This window comes from Conger conger, chromosome 10 (genome assembly GCF_963514075.1).
Source record: "Conger conger chromosome 10, fConCon1.1, whole genome shotgun sequence".
Classification (NCBI taxonomy): Eukaryota; Metazoa; Chordata; class Actinopteri; order Anguilliformes; family Congridae; genus Conger; species Conger conger.
The window spans coordinates 36,748,657-36,768,441 of record NC_083769.1 but is presented as its reverse complement, the minus strand read 5'-3'; the positions used below and the strand labels follow the sequence as shown (position 1 = coordinate 36,768,441).

At 42.2% G+C, this 19,785-nt stretch overlaps 1 protein-coding gene across 3 annotated transcripts in view; it reads left to right on the top strand.

The window, feature by feature from the left end:
- Positions 1-7,106: 7,106 nt before the first annotated feature.
- Positions 7,107-19,785, top strand: part of LOC133138529 (neurofascin-like) — a 44,759-nt gene continuing 32,080 nt past the window's right edge. For 2 of the 3 annotated variants that reach the window (XM_061257363.1, XM_061257361.1), the window contains exon 1: positions 7,107-7,251. The gene's annotated coding sequence lies outside the window, so the exon portion shown is untranslated. Of the gene's footprint in view, positions 7,252-11,873; positions 12,127-19,785 lie in introns of those variants that run through there. The other variant, XM_061257362.1, reaches the window with a different exon arrangement.

Genomic DNA, 19,785 nt, shown 5'->3' with positions numbered 1-19,785 from the left:
TCTGATTTTGGTTCTGTGAGACCTTGGTGTAATTTCATTTTTTTGTGGAATGACTTTGGAGCAGGGATGGGGGATTTTTGGTAACCATCATGAATGCAATGCATTAATGTTTTTTCATATTATTTATGCCCCCCAAACAGCCCCCCCCCTCCCCTCATGGTATGTTTCCCATGCCTAGAACAGCCCCTGATTTTGACTTTCAATCCAGCAACAGGTTATTAATCTTACTCCATAATCACTTTTATAAAGCTTTTATGAAGCATGAATAATGCCTTAATTAACATGTCATAATTACATCTTTAATACAGTTTTGTCAAAAACTATTCTTTATGAAAGATTACAAAACACACCATGTTCCGATGATGACATCACCAGTCAGCCCAACACTATTGGGTATACTGCCATGAAGCTCATAAACCTGACAGAGACTGCTAATGTCAGAGAAGGCAGGTAGGAGAAACGTTTTCTTTTTCACATGCATATCATCTCCATGGCAACACAAAAAAAATCTCACCACCTCTCCCTGCACCCCCTCCCAAAATCCACATTTCAATAAAAAGGTTTTGCTGCGTTATTATTTTCTGTGTATTCAATAGTCTTAGCCAGCCAAATTAAGTGTTTTGAAGAATGGATGTATTGTTATTCAGTGACCCCAGGAAAAAGGTGAAAATTATCTTCTGAAAAATTTGCGGTGGAAACAAATGAAGAGTTTGTTGTGCACTGAACAGACCCACAGACTGCCTGTAGCCTGAGGGTGGGGGGGTGGGGGGTGGGGTGGACTCAAAAACAGCCCAGACTCACAAAGCCAATATGCATAGCAGTGTGCAATGTTAAGAAATATGCCGCAATCCAATTCCCCTGTGGAAAACATTTAAATATTATTCCTTTTCAGAAGTCTAGACACTTTTTTTGTTTCATTGGTTCTTTTTTTTCCCGACTCAGGAAGTCATGTAGTCAGCAGGCGTGGGAGGAGCATTGGTTTGACATAGACCATGTGCACCAAGGAAGTTTAACATTTTTCACTAATTGAAATTTTAGACAGGGGGAAATAAACATATAAACATATATTAACCCTTTTAGGTGTAAATATATTGATATATTAAAATGTGTAAGATATGTTATTTTCCTCTGGATCAAATGTCTTACATCATCACCTATATATTTTTTCATTTCTGTTAGAAAGCAACATGAAAAGCCTTATCTTAAAATGTGTGTTTTTCAACTAGGTGATTGCAGGTGCCAATCAGACACGGCAATCAGGCCCAAGGAGCGAGCCACATTCCCTGCCAGAATAGTTTGAGTACGTGGTGGAGAGGAAGTACTCTCTGGTGATTATTAACGCTAATATCGGACCTCCTGTTCAAAGCAAGCTTTTGAACACAGGCTGCCTTGGCCGCTCCGTATTTGCGCTGCGTTTGGCTGCTGCAACTGATGGGTTTCCCTTGGACCCTCCGCTCTGCTAAAATGCCACAGTTTAAAAAATGGTTCCGCCAACGGAAATAAGCCGTCACATTTGTAAACTTTAAAAGCCATATGAGGCCTAAGTTTTCTTTAGTCTGACAAAAATGTAATCAGCGTTGCATCTAAAAAAAATGTGTGTCTGTGTGTGACTGATGGGGCAGCAACCACAATACTGTGCTCAGAGCCTCTCTCATACTCACAGGCAGAATCATATTTAATCATCCTTGATAAATGAATAATGCATGGATGATCCGTGTGCCAACCAATCCTGGCCACATTGGGACCTAGCTCTTTGAAAATATGATGGTACCCAGCTAATATCACTCATAAATATTATATCAAAATGTAGCTGATCTCTACTAACTAGAACTAAGGCATTTCTAATATCTAACTAATACAGTTTTATGATATGTTTAGCGTGAAGACCATTTTTTAACTTTACTCTGAAAATGTTAGTGATTTTTCAGATTAAAACGAATAGATGAGTGCAGTCCATGACCTTCAAAGGGCCAGAAAATAGCTGTGTGCCAACCAACCCCACTCTCCCTACTGTACCCCTGGTGGCCAGCACAAAGCCCCAGAGTATATGCATGTGTCATTCTAGCATCTGGCCACCGGGAGCAGTGTAGCTACCTTCACAGCCTCTTCAGAGTGAGCTTGCAGAGTAATGTTTGTTTGTATCCCATGGGAAAAAAGCTGCTATGCAGGCACTGTCTACAAAATGAGATTTTGATGCTGCAAATATGGTGTTTATCACTCAATTATAGAGAAAAAATAAATGCTGGCTTTAATGCTTGAGTGGACATTGTCAAGCTCCATTTGAAACCATTTTCCCACAAATGAGCATCCATCCATCCATAATCTAACCCGCTTATTACTGATCAGGGCTGCGGGGGGGAAGGGGGGGGGGGGGGGGGGCAGCCCAGCATGCATTGAGCGAGAGGCAGGAATACACCCTGGACAGGTCGCCAATCCATCACAGGTCCCACACATCATTCACTCACATATTCATACCCCAAGGACAACTTAAATTCTGAAATTAACCTGGCCTGCATGCCATTGGATGGGGGAAGGAAACCCACTTGCACACGGGGAGAACATGCAAACACTGCACAGAAAGGGCCAGTCCAGGATTCAAACCCAGGACTGTCTTGCTGTGAGGCGATACACTGCACCACCGTGCAGCCCCATTTCAAACCTGCTGCATCCAGCCCTGTCAGTCTGCTTTCTCAGGGTCTGAGGAGAATACACACATTGCCTTGCAGCTTTGTGTAAAGGTTATGTAATGGGCTTATAAAAGCACAGTGTTACAGGCTCTTTATAGGAACTTGCTTTAAGGGCTCTTAAGGGTGGTTCTGGGGAGAAATAAAACCAAGGGAAAGTGCTTGGTTGGACAAGAGCCATTCAAGCTCCATTGGAATGGCCTGTGCTGGATACTGTACAATCAGCCAAAGAGGAAAGCCTCCCAGAGCTTCTCATTCAAATGCTTCTTGGCCCTCTTCCAGAAAATTTCCGAACTCATATTGCGTGCTGTTGCATACTGGCTAAATTACTACTTTTAAGGGGAACTCCAGCATAGTAATTTGATTTTTTTTTCTCATGAAAGTGCATTCAGTACATTAAACTAGGTCTCTGCATCTCTGTGAGCAAGGGATCATTAACAGGAGTGCCAAAATAGTGGATAAAGCACATTACTGCCTACATTTCTAGGAGAATGTCACAGCAAATTTACCTCAGAGAGCTACAATCAGTTTTGCATGTGTGCCAAATTCACACCAGTGTTTCACAAAAAAAAAGCTATTCGTGACACTCTATTTTATTTTAAAATACTCTATTTTATTGTATTTTTCTTTCAGGCAGTAATGCACAGGTGAATTGTATGCAAATGGCAGCTGCTGCCATTTTCTGCTGTGCGAACAGTAAATGTATTTCGCATTTTTACAAACTGGCTTAGTGAAGAAAATAAAAACAAGACCTGCAGACCTTGCCTTTTTTTTATAAAGTCGATAAATTTGAGTCTCTGTGCGCCCAGTTCTCGATGCCATTAAGCATTTCACACAAAATTGGGAATGGATGTTCACAAACGCATTATAGTTGACTGATGAAGCGCACCTGGTTCCTCTCAGTTAAAGGCGGCAATTATACTGCATTGCTGAGATGAGTGGAACAGAAGAAATGCTGAGGATGTCTCAAAGGAAAATCATATCATATACATTGTGAGAAAGAAAGCAGAATATTTTTCCCATTCTACTCACAATTTTTCTTCCTCTGAATTTGTGTCCTGGCTGTCTGTCTACGTCTGTCCTCTCCATTTAATCTATCTGTGCCTGTCTATGACTGTCCAATTGTCCAATTGGTGCAATTGTTTTATTATTAGTGTTTTTCTTTTCGTTCTGTCTCATTTCTTCACAGTTTGTTTGCTTAATTTGGTTTTTGTTTTTCGGGGTGAGCTTGGTTAGCAGAACGAGGAGGCAAATCGAAATTAGCAAAGGATAAATTCCGCAGACATTAGGATGTATTTTTTCCACACAGAGTGTGGTCACTGTGTGGAATAGCTTGCCAGGACATGTAGTGGAGGCAGAAACACTGGGGGTTTTCAAGACCAGGCTTGATAAGGTGCTAGATACTGCCCGGCTTTTACTGTAGGCAGTCTAAGCAGTAGGTGCACTAGTGGTAGAACAGGCAAGCATTGCTGGCCTGTTCTCATGATTATGCTATTTTATGTTATACTCTTCCCCCTCAGAGGCTTCAGCACATCATTTTTCAAAATTATAATTCTAAATAAAAACAAAGTTGACCTCCCAAGGGATGGGTGTGGTAGCGTGAAGAAAATAAAGAAAAATAAATCTAAAAGGAGAAGTTTGTTCTGTGCGTATTTGACACCAACCATGCCATTCTTCTCTCCAGTCTGGAAACTTCCCTCGATGTCACTGGCACTGGCCTCTCTGCTTAAATCCTATTGCTCGGACAGGCAACAATATATCAGCATAAATAACTGCAAGTCTGCCACTGTTCCCCTCTCCTATGGTGTCCACCAAGGTTCAATGCTTGGTCCTTTCCTTTTCATACTCTACATGCTCCCCCTCGGGTTAAATCATATATCATGTGTCGTCACGGCCTCCGTTTCCATGACATCCAGCTATACATCTAATCCATCTCCCCTGCCAATCATTCCATCCTGACCAACTGCCTAATGAAAATAAAATTATGGATGCCAGCCAACTTTCTCAAACTCAACTGTTATAAATCTGAAATCATCATTAGGGTCCAACTTTTCCCCCACCATCAACATTTTCACCGTGTTCCCCTCACTTCATATCCGCAACCTTGGAGTCATTTTTAATTATAACCTTTCTTTTCAAAAACATGTAATTCACGCAGTGAGAACTGCCTTTTTCCATTGTCTGTCTCTGCCCATCCCTTTCATCTGCTGCTGAATCCATACCTTCATCACATCCCACATTGACTACTGCAATAGCATCCTCTATAGCACATCCTCCAAAATTCCCATACTTCAGTACATCCAGAACTTTGCCGCTCGACTGCTCCCCAACTCCTGGTCTCGAGACCACATCCCTCATGTCCTTCAATCTCTCCACTGGGTCCTGGTACCACAACAGATTCAATTAAAAATGAATACTCATCACCTACAAGGCACTCCATCAGCCGGCTTCCTCCTACCTCCCTGAGCTTCTCCACCACCACACTCCCTACCAATCTGCCAATCTCCATGGTGACAGACGTCACTGTTCCAGGGAGGCTATCTTTTTCCTGTCCCAGAGAAATTGAATTGTTCAGTTTCTGCACTCAACCTTTCTTCACCTTTTTTTCTCTTGACCGTTGTTTTCATCACAGCCCCCCCCAGCTTTTTCCAAGATATTTCTCTATTATAATCAATCTATACATGGTTTTTCTATGACAGATTTCATTAAGTATTTATTTTCTTTTTTCCCCACAAAAGCTTTTTAAATACTTTATCTTTTTAGTTAGCTGTCCTTTGGTACATTACATTTCTGTTTGACATTTAGTTGGTGACCTTAGAAAAAGAAATATTCAGGAGCAAAGAGGCATTTTAAAATAATCTCAATAACCCCTTGTGTTTATTGTGTATAAAAGGGAATGGCAAATTGCCTCCCTGAAAGCCTTTCAATTGAAAAACCACACCACATTCCATCACTTTACTGCAACTTTCTCTATGTTTGAAAAAGGAGGGATATTTATACTCATCGTACAGCTGCTAAAAAGAATATTCAGCCATTTGTCTTCCTATATGTGGACTACAGAGCATGTTTCTTTGAAAACTCAAAGATTGTATTGAGGAGCCAGACTGGCTAGACTTTGAATTGAATAAAAAAAGAACAAATAATCATTCTGGTCTGGTTTTTATTCCATTGATTAATTTTTGCATTCATTAATTCTTTAACACCAGAGTTGTGCATTCTTTGGAGGCTAGCCAGGTCGTCACCTTTCACCAGTCACAAACCAATCCCATCAGGTGCGTTCATGGCTACATGTTAATGTATTTGCTTTCATGGTCTGTATGTCATCATATCAAGAGTGGATGTTCAATGTAAGTGAAAATATTGTTTCAAAGAGTTTATATATAAGATGACAAGTTATAGCCCCGGAGTTTCGCTAGCCCAGCAGTGTCGGTAGTAACCCAGCCTCACGTAACTCTCTCGACAAAACTTTTAAGTCGTTTTTCTCAAAAACATGGTTTGGTGGCACAGGACACAACTCCCTGGAGTAGAGAGATAACTTTGGTATCATTAGAAAGATTACATTCGCCTCTTTCGATTAGTTTCTAAAACCCAAAATACGTTTTGGGGTCAATGCGACTGACTTTGTTAGAGCAGGTCACATATAGAAGCCTGAATGAAGTTTGTATGGATGCCATCAGGCCATGCATATTAGTCTCCAAGAAAAAGTCAGGCTTGGCTCAAGGGCAGCTGCCTACCTAGGGCAGCATAAGGCAGACTTTGTGTTTGTGACAGAGGGGCATTGTGGGATAGCGGGAGTGCCAGTGCCAGTCAGAGAGCTGATACAGTGATTGTAATCCTGAGCCTGCCTTCAGTGCGCTGCGTGGGAATATTAAGCAGCACAGATGAGGACAGTTTGTGGGAGGAGCGAGGCTGATGTTTTTAATTCCTGCCTGTCATTCAGTTATCCATCTGTTACTGTGTGTGTGTGTGTGTGTGTGTGTGTGTGTATACCCTGTGTGTGTATGCGTGTATGTGTGCATGAGAATGTGTGTGATTGCACATGGGACTGAATATGTGGGCATGTCATTAAATGGATGTTGATAAGTAGCATTGAAATACATTTATTGGCAAGTTCACCATCAACCATATCTGGTAAAGCATTGCTACACTTGGCTAAATTACTTTAATGTAAATCTACATTAAATAAACAAAGCAGATTTAGCTTTGAATTTGACCTCTAAGACCCTGGACACATAAATAATCTTATAGTAATTGCTGGACCTCACACCCAGCATTTAGTTGGGGGGTGTGTACAATATAACTCCTCTCACACAAAGTAACAGCGCTTACTTGGTGACCTAGGTCACAAGCATTGGCACTGTGTATAACCTCAGCGAGAGAGAGAGAGAGAGAGAGAGAGAGGCAAAGAGGGGGCGAGGATGAGAGAGAGGCGGAGAGAGGAGAGAGTGAGATCCTAGGGCTCTACTGCATTAAAATCAAAACAAACCAAACACTTTTGTCAAAGGTAGGAAGACATCCCGAAGGAGTACCCCACAGCTTGCGCGAGGAGGTCAATTCAGTGCCACTGGTAGGGAAGATACTTTTTTTTACCACTCTCTTTTGCAGCACGTTTAATAGTGGTGCCTCAGAAAGGGCATCAGGGGACCACACTGTCTCTGAATGTTGGCGTCGGAAGGGCTGTTTCAGTCATCTGGGATGCGGGAAGATGTGTGATGTTAGCAAAGTCAGGATGTAATTGCTAGCAGGCACAGTACCCTCTACAGAACCTGCTGTTTCCAGCTCTTGCCACTGTTTGTTACTTGTAATGGCAGTTATTTCTCCCAGGCCAGGGTCAGATCTGATTGAATTGTGCAATGCTATGTGAGCGCTACACAGTAATACAGATGCCTTTAGTCTGCTAGGTTAAATGAGAAAGAAATGATGCAAGACAAAGGAAACAGAAAGGCCCTGTGTGTAGAATGTTCTGGAAGCCAGGAGCGGCAAGTCTTTTAAAATGATTAAATAGCGGTCCTTCAAAAATCAGTAAAGTATCCGAGAACTGGGTCGATTTCGTAAGTGCATGTGATAACCTTGCTGAACAGACTGAAGTTTCACTGAACCAATTTAGGGCAAGAGCATAATTTAGCTAATCGACACAACAAGCTCACCTCAGCAGTTTATGCAAATCCTGCATCAATGAATTAATTTGAAACAAATGAAGCTTTTCTGCATATTAATGTTACCATGGCTTCCTGAGAAGCGCAAAACAACAGCAATTAATTATTTTAATTAAATGTAATAATTGTTTGCTGCTGGAGTTTGCTTGCTCATAGCCATAGGCTTAATTGACCATGTTTTGTACCTAAGTTATTAAAATGTATTGATTATTGTTTAAATTGTTAGAATGTGCAAATAGTGAAGCAGTGCCAGTATGCATTGTAGTGGAGCTGGGCCCTGTGGTGAAGCTGTGAGATGGGCCCTGGAGTGGAGCTGTGAGTGGGCCCTGCGGTGGAGCTGTGACATGGGCCCTGTGGTGGAGCTGTGTGATGGGCACTGTGGTGGGCCTTGTGGTCAAACGGTTAATTTAGAGCCTGTTGCTGTGACATGATCACGGTGGTTGAGCACTGGAGGTAGGCCCTGTGGCAGAGCTGTGAGATGGCCCTGATGGTGCAGCACGGATATTGGCCCTGTGGTGGAGCTGTGGACATAGACCCAGCATACTTATTGGGCCCAGGTCTGTCGTAATGTCGAGTAAGTAATTGACAGAAAGAAATTAGTTTGTAATGGCCTGTGAATGATCAAATTCTAAATCTGGCAACCCTACCTGACTGTCACAAGTATTTTATAACGATTACATTAATGCCATTTGGCAGACACTCTTATCCAGAGTGACATGCCGTTGATTAGACTAAGCAGGAGACAAAGGCTGTGTGGATGTCATTGTAGCTACACCAGGGATCAAACTGCTGACCTTGCAGGTCCCAGTCATGTCATCATACAGGCTGCCCACTGTGTGGCATATGTGATTTGGGCATTAAAGGTGGTATTTATATTTACTGGGCATTGGAGGTGTCATTAATATTAACTGGGCATTGGAGGTGGTTCTTTATAGTTCTTATTAAAATGTGAAAATTAAAGTCCTCAGCAAGAACCTCAGATAGAAATTTGAGAATTTGCTCAAGTGAGCCGTAATATATTTTTATGGCTAAGAAAGTACTCATACTTACACTCATGCATTATTGATGCTAATGAAAGGATTTGGGAGTCTGACATTCCTAGACAGTCAACATTTCATTTCAATCTTATTCCCAATGTTATACATTTAAAGTTTTTTGAAACCATTAAAAACTGGATTGACAGTCACATACAGTGTGAGAGTAGGAACACTGCTGCCACCACAGACCTCTCTTACTGAAGCCATGGTGCACTGGATGAAGTCGTAACTTTGCTGGGGATGGTCTCTCCGGCCCTCATGGCCCTGCTGCTCTGAAACCACTGTGACGTGTACACTCTGAAAAGAAGGAACGGAAAGTATCGAAAAAAGGTACAAAAGCTTGTTTTAGGGGTGGTGCCCTACAGTACATAAAATTGTACCACTTGCCATTTGATTAATAATTGATTTGTACCTTTTTGGTTTGTAAAAGGTACTAATTTGTACCCCAAAGAACAGTATCGTACCTTTCAGGGTACATTTGGGAAATTTGTCCTTTAAAGAATGTACCTCCACTGTGCCCTAATTTGAGTGTGTGTGTGTGGCAGTCCAAGCAAGTGCGATGAAATTTAAATGACATTTAATCTGTATGCATGCAGGGTAGCTTGACAGAGTGCACATGCTCTTTACAGTACGGCAATGCCCTGTTAATACCCTGCTAGCCTAATCTGCATGTGTTTGGGTTGAAAGCTCACAGGCATGGGTAGAACAAAGAAAGACCCCAGATTAAAAACGCAGGACCTTCTTATTGTGCTAGCCACTGCATCACCGTGCCAACAAAGGCCCCTGTCATATCAGGAATACACATGACAAGGTTAGGGAGTTTTAGTAGCCATGATGCAAAGCAGATGGCCTGAAATCTCCTAGCAGTCACAATATTCATGATATAACATACATTGGAGTTCCATTATGCTTTTATAAAATACATCTTTCCACAAATATCTTTATGGGCATTGCAAGGCCATTCAAATCTAAAAACGTCAATCCCTAAGTATCACCCCTTTTCTTAACACAACCTTGAAAATGACATACCCCCAAAAAATGGCCTATTCTTGAACCATTTTGACTACAGGCATAATCCTTCTGTTCTCCACAGAGACAGAATTACTAAATCAAAATTACAAATTGTTGGTGCCAGACAGGGTGGTTTCATGCACACAAGTCTCTAGAGTTTGCAAAGAATGGAAGTCTAGTCTAATCTAATAAATACCTAATAAAGTGCTCACTGAGTGTATATTTGTATAGTTAAGCTTGTTGTACTGGATATCATTTGTTTGTGCCAACATATTGAATTGATGTATATATTAAGCTAGATACAGCAAACAGTTTCATCTTCCAATTTCTGTCTGCTTATAATTATATAAATATTTAATGTTTTCTGTGATGTGTAATATTGTTTTTTAGTTGTTTTCTCATGCCAAGACCTAAAAAAGCATTGGAACACACAATGTATGGGTTGTGTGTTATAAAAAACAATAATTTCACTTAAGTTTCTCTTCTTTGGGGGTCATTCAGTTCACACATGCACACACATGCACACACACACACACACACACACACACACACACACACACACACACACAGGTATACAGAGGCTTTTGTACTTGAGCAGAATGGGGCCCTCAAACAATATTCAATATTCATGAATGGGGCATGCCCTCAAACAAAACACCCACAAGCAAGTGCTGGGACCTCCTCTACATTGAATCACATAGGAGGGGGGCAGCCACCCTTTAATGGGGCTCCGGCCAAACTCACGCACCCCTCCTGTTCCACTCCCCCAGTCCTGAAAACAAGATGACCTGTGTTCTTAATTCAGGGCTCCTTCCACTATGTCTGTCTCTCCCTGCACTACAGTTCCCATAATGCACCTGCCTGTGGGTTTAATCTCATCCAGTGCATGAATGTTACAAATTACCCCAGGTTGTGTCCCACCCTCCTTCCCGCTCATAGACGATATCATTCGTCCAATGTGAGGGGCTGCAAATTTTGAAAAAAGTTTGAAAACCCCTACAGAACATGTGAATCCAAACGCTCACATCACAAGTCCAGGCGTTCATTTGCAGGTCATAGAAACCAAGAGAGGCCGGGGAAAGAAGGTAACTACAGAGTAGTCATTTTCTCTCTCAAAATGGAGTGAAATCCATATGTCGGTGGAACAAAAATTGCAGTTCCTCCATTGCAGCATCAAAAAATGGAGATGACGTGACCACGTCACAGACGTCTGCTTGCACATCAGCATTTTTATTTTGCACTGCAGCCAGCGTCTAGCTCGCTCCGCTACCTCAGAGTGAAGTCAGCCCGTGTGTACGGAGCGCCCCCCCCCCCCCCACACACACATCTGCTCCAGCCTCAGTGTGAGACGCATGTGCTGGGGGAGGGGGGCGGGGGCCAGGGTCCCACACTGTGCAATCTGGAGCATGGCACTGTGTCGGGCAAGGTCTAGTGATGTCAGAGGTCCCTAGACGAGGACGCTTACGCAGAAGTGCCTCAACATGCTCTCTGTGCCTCCCCATGTGGAATGACTCAAGCTTTATCCGTCATTGTGTGTGTGTGTGTGTGTGTGTGTGTGTGTGTGTGGGGGGGGGGGGTTACACCCGTGTTTGTGAAGTACTTTTGTTGTTTTTGCAGTTATTGTGTGCTGGAGTGTTGGCTATTGTTACAATGAACAGCCCCCAGCCCCCACCCCCTGTCTGAGAGCACGCTGAAGGGATGGCATTGTACCTACGGGAGGCTCACGCCGTGGTGACGTGCGCTGGTAAACGCCGCAGGTTCTGGCCTCCGGCTTCCGCCGCACACCGAGTACAGGCAGTCCGTGCAAATCACCACCGCCCCCCGAATTCCTCCCCGCCCACTCGCCCTCCGGTGTCCCAGGGCTGAGACGGCCTTTGTCTCCCACGCGGAGTGGCCTCTTTCGAGCCCGGAGCTGCCCTAAGCAAGCCTCTGTTTGCGTGTGTGTGTGTGTGCGCGTGTATGTTTGTGTGTGTGAGAAGGCATTTTACAGAGCACCGCTTCATGAGAGAGAGGCCGTTCTCACAGTGCAGTGCCACAGGAGTTCACGGAATAAGAAACAGTGCACGGAACTTTCTTCTGTCTCCACGGCTACGGTGCCCCCGCTGTTCCGCAGCCAGTTGAGGATATATAATGCACACACCCGCTGACAGCTGCTACAGACGAGCTCCCCGGCAGGACACAGCATTCTGAAAACTTACCTGAGGAGGTAGCGAGTGAGTCACTAAAGGTGAATTGAAGGTAAATTCTGACCTTTTCTTTCATGCGTGAGGTTTTTCCAGCTGTCACGATAATCAAAAAAGACAATTATGCTCATATCTGCATCAAGGTAACAATGCAGAAAACACTACACTTTGAAAGGTTTTTTTATGTCGCGGTAGTTGTAAAATTGTATGATTTTGTTCTGCCTGTTCTGCATGTTTGTTATAACTACATGTACAAGGTAACTATTTTTGGTACATTAAGTTATTGGTAAAAAAAAGTCCTTAATAAGCAAGTTTGTCATAAATCTTAGTTTTAAATGGCTCATACCTCTGTCAGTCAATGTAAAAACACTGTGATTGGAGTGCACATCTAACCCCACCCCCACTGCATTGCGCATCACTGCTGACTTGCGTGTACATGCTTATTACAGTGTTGTGCCAGTCAGTTAGCCATCTCTTAGCCTTGCTATTAAGTGAATAATACAACCTTAAAAGTACACATTTAATTTTGTATTCCTATCCTAATCAAACCACCTGTTAAGATGAATATAAGCCTTATCATTTGTTGCTCTACGAACCAATACCCACAGTTAGAAACATAACTTCAGGTAGCAGATCAAATGAAAAAAACACCTTTTACTGTGCAACTGCTGCTTATATGAGATCACAAAATCACATTCACCTCAGCACTTCCCAAATGTTCAGCTGGCCTGCTTGTTTCGTTCACGCGCTCATAGTTTCAACCCAACAAAAGTGTGGGGCTCGTCAGTCATCATTGCAGTCTCTGCTCTGCGCAGCACGTTTTGCATTATGTTAATGGAGGCCACATCAATCCATCCACTTCCCAGCAGATTTCACATTTAGAATATTACACATCTGAGCAGGCCTTGCAAATCAGTATAGACATCTCAACTCAAACCTGACCTGAACGTCACAATCACTATCCCTTCCATTTCAGAATGCAGCGCGCTTACCTCTGTATTTCTTTCCTTTTTTATGCATGAAAATCACAGAATCTTATATTAACACAACCACAGGCAAAATATGAAATATTGATCTTGAGCAGACAGGTTTTTCATTATACATAGTTAACTGATGTTTTTAAGCCTTCCTTCTGTTATCTTTGCGCACTAGGTCTAATGTAAAAAAAAAGGTGTTCTGCTCTTGATAGTGAATGGACTTAGTTCAATATGCAACCATGGCACAAAATATATTCATTGTATTCATAGCCCTTCATAAGGGATTCATAGCACCTTTACTAAATGAGCAACAGGAAATTGCTTAATGCTATAAAGCCTGTATCTGCAAGCAGAGTTTAACTCATAACGTATAGTATGTTCTATAATTACTTGACATAACAGTGCCACCAGACTCATAAAATATGACCTGTTCAACATTTTCCCCTTTATGAAGCATCATTTTTACATACATTGTAAAGGGAAATTGATTTATTCAGTTCTGCTTAATTTGCAATTATAATAGCTTATTGTCAATGATGCTTCAAGATCTCATCAAGCAATTAAAACAAGACTATATTTTTAACTGACATGTTATGTTATCTCCATTCTTGAGTTTATATTGTCCAAATTCAAACAGACGAAAGTGAAGTGTGGTTTGGACCCGTTGTTTTGGTTTGGCCCTGAGGATCCTGATGGGCTTATCCCTGGCCGTGATCGGTTAGTATGTGACCCACAGCAGTGCTGCATTAATACAATATCAGATCATCAGAAATATACACATTCTTATTGTTACTTGTGCCCACCAAGGGTATAATTTATGGGCAGGGATAGGGGGAGTTACAACTCAATTTTACAGACAGGCTAAGAATATAGCAAGATGAGGAAAATAATTTCATATCAGGTTTGGGATTTCACATTGTGATTGGGACATATTGATCAGTAGTCTGAAATGTTTTCCTCTTAGAATTTACAGCACCAGAAATGATAATTTCACAGCTGTGATATGCAGCAGATATATAAAAAAGATACATAATATGAAATTATATTATAATATTTTGTCCACGGGGCATGCCCCCCACCCACCTGCCGGGCTGCAGTTCTCAGGGTCTACGCATTTCAAACTAAAGTGCTTAACTCTGGGTGCCCACCCATGGCAGTTCATCTGCCCTCTCAAAAGGAAAGTTTCCATCCAAATACGAACTTCTGAAAAAGTCAACAAAAGAAAATGCAAATCAGTGTGCTTGTGGTGGTGGGTGGCGTTAGGTGGTAGGAGCCTATCCCAGCATGCATTGGGCTGGAATTCACACAGGACAGGTCACCAGTCCATCAGCGCATCATTCCATTTGGACTGCGGAAGGAACCAGAGCACCCAGAGGAAACCCAGACACAGGTGGCTCATTCCGATCGTTAAGGAAATTCAATGTTCCTTCTAGAAGCTAGAAGTTAAAAGCTAGGAGGCTGTTGAAGATGTCTTGAGCAGGAAAGAGAGTACATGTACAGGATCCACCTTTCCCCATATGCCACCAATCTGCCATGCCTGTAACTGATGTTGCTTCAAACTGATGTATGAAGGAGCAAGGAGGACGTTCCATACGCCAAATTCACGTTCTCGATTCCCCGTCTTACCCCTCCTTTTCTGGCTTCTTTTCCTTGCCTCCGACGATGAGTGAAGGTGAGAGAAATGGAGGGAGGATGTAAAAAATTAGTGATTGGAATAAGCTCTGGGAGAAAATGCAAACTCCTGAAAAAGGAGCTGAACCCAGCTCATGCTTCCCACAGCCACACCATTAATGGCCCGTTTTCAGTCTTTTAATGGCCAGAACCCACGTGTGGGAGAAACTGCAGAGCTGACAGAGAGCAGCTACATGTACCTTCTCAAAAGCAAATAAAACAGAATTGCTTGTGACAAATTACTAGTTTTCTGGCCCACCAACAAATAAACTGGATCACATCAGCCAGCTCCCAACTCGCTCCCAATCTCACAGCCCCAATTTCATCTCCCCTGAACACTCCACTTAACTTGCCCAACCGTTCTCATTCCTGTCCCTTATTGAAAATTCCTCACACACAAACTTTCTCCTTCAAACTTCTTCAGAACCCTTAAACTCAGCCTTTATACTCTTCTGGCCAATCAGCCTGTCATTCAGCACCAATCAAAAGCTTTCATTCTTATGCCTGCGCACGCCATGCTTAATTAATCAGCCAATCACACACCAGGGTTTATCCCACATTATCATGCCAACTCCTTGTGACTAATTAACCAATCCCAAGCTTGGGTTCACGCTACATTCTCTCTCCTGTATCAATAAACGTCTCTTCAGACCTTCAAGTTCCCTACTCTGTACTTGGGAGAGATGGAGATAAACAGAACAAAAACATGCAACTTTTGATTTAATTGTTTTCTCCAGATCAACTCTGAATCAATCACATCAAACTCTTTACCACCCTTACAGCACCTCTTACATCCCTGGCTGACACCCCCAGATCACTCCACACTCTAGTTTGAGGCTGTGACTACTACCCCCCTCCCCCTCACACTCACACACACACACACACACACACACACCTCCACACCCCTGGCTCCATCCTTAGCCACATTCTCAGAAGGTGCTGGGTTACATCACCGTATCTGGATTTAGATCCATCCTCACATTATGCTCTGGGGAATTTCTGATTTCTGTGCTTTTCCCAGATATAGTATCTCCAGCCTTAAGCCTTCAGTATTCATCCTCTTAGCATTCTCTTATGCTCTCTCTGCCTTTCTACTCTCCCCTTCTCTCCCTCTTCTACTCTTCCATTTCTCCATCACCCTCTTTTCCCTATCGCTCTCTTCTCCCCATCTCTTTCTCTTTTGTACCACCCACACCTCCCTCTCTCCCCCTCCCTTCCATCCATCCATACATCCATCACATCTTCCCTCTCCCTCCGATCTGGGGTCTGCAGGGACTCGGGTATTGCCTGTAGGATTGGGTCGTGCCGCCTCCTGTGCAGACCTTCTCCTCCCCCCCCTTCCCACAAACTTTCAGCATGCTGCAGCATTGCCTCTCCTCCGCCCCCACATCCCCCTCCCCTACAATTCACAGGCTTTCGCAGGGGACCGTATACATGCAGTAAATGTGGCTGCAGTATTGTGTAATGATGTGAAGGGCACTGGGCCTGTGTCTCAGAGGTTGCAAGTTCAGGTTTTAGAAGGGCACTGCTGCTGTAGCCGCAGGCAAAGCACTGAACCTGAACTGCGCTTCAGTGGAAAATATCCATATGGATAAATGAATTGTTTGCAAAATGGTACCAGTTAAAGGTAACAGTTTACTATAAAGATACACGAATTGGCATTGACTAATGTAGTGGTTAGCCTGAAAACATCTGCACAACTTAACGTATTCAAATTTGTAGATCATTAATTCACGTTAACTACATTAGTTCATTCCAATTCATATTATATTGAAAAAATAAATAAGTTCATAGATTGGTTAATGTTCAAATAATTCTAATTTTATCCTATGCTTTGCTAATGTATGTGTGACTGTATGGTAAGGAAATAAAACATCAGAAGGCTAAGAGTGACTACGCCACCCCTGATTATAATGGGTAGGAGAGTCCAGCTAGGTACAGCATAAGAAGCAACAACTGTTAATATAAAAATAAAGCTTTTATTTTTATTTATCCTTAAAAAAGTAGTTGGTTTGGCATCATACTCCAGCACAGACCAAGCTACTGGCCCTTGGTGTTACAGGTAGTCTTCCCACCAAATAGTTAGATTGATTAATACACAAAAGAAAAATACAACAATGCAGAGATAGATGCACCCCTTGATGCTATGTCCCAGATGGGCCCCAGTACATACTTCAACCATGTAGCTAGGGTAGGCCCTTAGGGGTTGAGTCACACCAAACAGAGTAGGACACAATAGTCCTAAACCCATGTGATGCACTGCACAATCCGTGATCACTACACACTGTTCACAAAGAACAATTTCAACAGCAAACAATAGTCACTGCACAGCACCAAAAGCTACTCTGAAATAGTAGGGGTGGAATTAGTAGCCGGAGGGCCAATCTACCAGCCAGAATGGCCTAAGTTATCCAGGGCCCAAAACCTGGGCACAACAGTAGATGCCTTATATATGGGCATGCATGTAAAAGGACAATGAACCGAATAAAGGAAATACACACTTAATTTACAATACACCAAATGTAAACCAAGGCCAGCCAAAAAAGGTGAGCAATCAACATGGTGGCTCAACCAATTTCTAAACTAATATTAGAGGGAAAAGAAACAGTGGCCATACAGCACTCCAAGCGGAATGGCCTATGGAGAAAAATAACAATAAATGCCAAACAATTTAAAAGTACGTCGTCATTAAATGAATGGTGCAGTCCGTATACAAAGAAGGACAATAAATGCCAAACATTACGAATGTACATCAATAAATTAATCACACTCAGGCACTGGAGAAAACATTAGTAAAGATGTAAAACAAAACTACGTTTACCAAAGACAATGGAGAATCTGTTGTAAAGCGTACCCTTTCCTGATTCAGCAGCGGAGCTTGATAATTGCAGATAGTTTCGTCTTAACTTTGACCCGACAATAAACACGCACTGGGACATAAAGTGTTCAGATTAAAAAAGAGTATAATTTTAAATGTCGTATATTATATTATATATGTACGTGAATTAATTTAGCGTACCGATTTGAATCCTTTAAAGGATTGTGTAGGCAGGTGTACCTGTCCTATAATAAATGCTCTACGCACCTGTTAGACAGCGCACCCTCCCTAACTCTATCAGTGGCGCTGATGGATGTCAATCACTTCCTGGCGAACAGGTAAATATTTGACTTGGTAGAAAGCGGAAGAGGGAGAAAGGGGATGAGACAACCAAGTGCGCCTTGCGCACTGGAGAAGAATAGAAATATTTTCGTGATTGTTAATACACGCACCTCACTACATATAGATATTCATGTACTGTAAGTGATATATTAGTTCAGCAAATAGTAGTCAACAAATGCATTCGTTTTTTTCCATGCTTAATGTATTTGTACATCAATTAATTCATGTTACTGTAACAACTACATAAGTTGCTAATTAATGTACCCTTATTGTAAAGTGTGACCCAAAAATCTGTATGCAATATTTATGCAAATCTGTGTAATATTCTCTCGAGAAGACCATCTGCTAATTAAAGGATTTAAATGTGACTCTAACCCAAAAAGGCTGTGCTGTTAGCTCTGTCCTCTCCGAGCTCCCACAGTGTACTATAGGCTGTGTCACTGGATGGTACCGGAAGGTCCTCCCACTTTGTCCTGGCGCTGCCACCAGTGCCCTTTTCAGTTTTGGTCCCGTAATTACCGAACCCTGACCTCCCCCCGCATTTATGCTGAAACAGACTCTCTGCCTCTCTTGTATATACGTATATATGCACTGTAAGATGCTACCTTACATAATTCCTGCACCTGCTTTCCTACCTGGTGGAAACTATGGCATGTGCTCCACTTTCAAAGAGACGCTTAGTTAAATTGCTGTGTTGAAATGGGTTCTAAAGTACATAAAGTACTGCAACCTGTAGATGGAGACTTTGTGTTCCATGTAACTCAGTGACAAACCAAACAAGCATTTCATTCACTCTACTTTGTTTTTTTCTTTCTCTTTTTCATCTTCAAATGCCAACAATGCAGCCCACACAATGGACGTCAGCAACAGCGAGAATGCCAGACATTTTTTTCTAGATGGAGGGTGACTAGTTTGTCGTTTGAACAATTGTCTTTGAGGAACAGGAAAGTCACAAGAATAGAGTAGGACTGAAAGCATGTTAATCTTTGTTCTCAGTGAAAGAAAAAGTATTTGTGAATTGATCTGTGGTTAACACAGATTGATGCGATATTCAATTATACTCAGCCTGTTAGGAATCTCCAGGCTTTGAGTCAGCAGACAGATGTGACCAACAGTGGTCTGTTTATTTTGCGCTCTCCTACACACAATTATAACATTACATGACATTTGTTGGCAGAGATTTTATCCAAAGCAACATACAGTAGGTGCATTCCAAAGGTGGTAACAGAACATGGGTGGGAGAGGGTACAGTTTACAGGACCAGTTGTCTACAGCCATGATCATCATCTCTTGTTCACATGGCAAATATAGGCTATGTCAGTAGTAATGGGACAGTATGTCAGACTAGAAGCAATGCGTGATACAATAGATACGTCATGCATCACCAAGAAAGAAGGATACAAATTCAAGTAACAATGCTATATTAATACAATCGCTCTTGTGATACCTTTGTTCTTCTGGTTCAGTGTCACGGTTCAGTTCCCCAGCTTCTTAAAAAGGTAAATAGACTGGCTACTGTCACCTAACTACTACACTTTAAATGATAATTGCTAATAAAATCAGTTGCAGCTCACAAATGAAAGTGAATGTTCTTTTTGGACAGTGTCTTCCCTACTTTGCTTTGACAGCGAGTAAGCGATAGCATATGGCGCTACGCTGTGTCAAGCAGCATGCAAAACTGCATTGTTCATGTGAATATTCTCCATCATACTGATGGAGAACATATGCGTCATCTGGTATTCTGTAACTATGTTTATGTATTGTTAAAGTGTATTACATCATCTTTGTGTCTCTGTGTATGTGTGTGCGTGTGTATGCATGCATGTGTATGTGCGTTTGATGTCATGGATTTAATTAAAGGATACACTCAGATGCCAGATGGATATGGCACTATTATTATACTAAT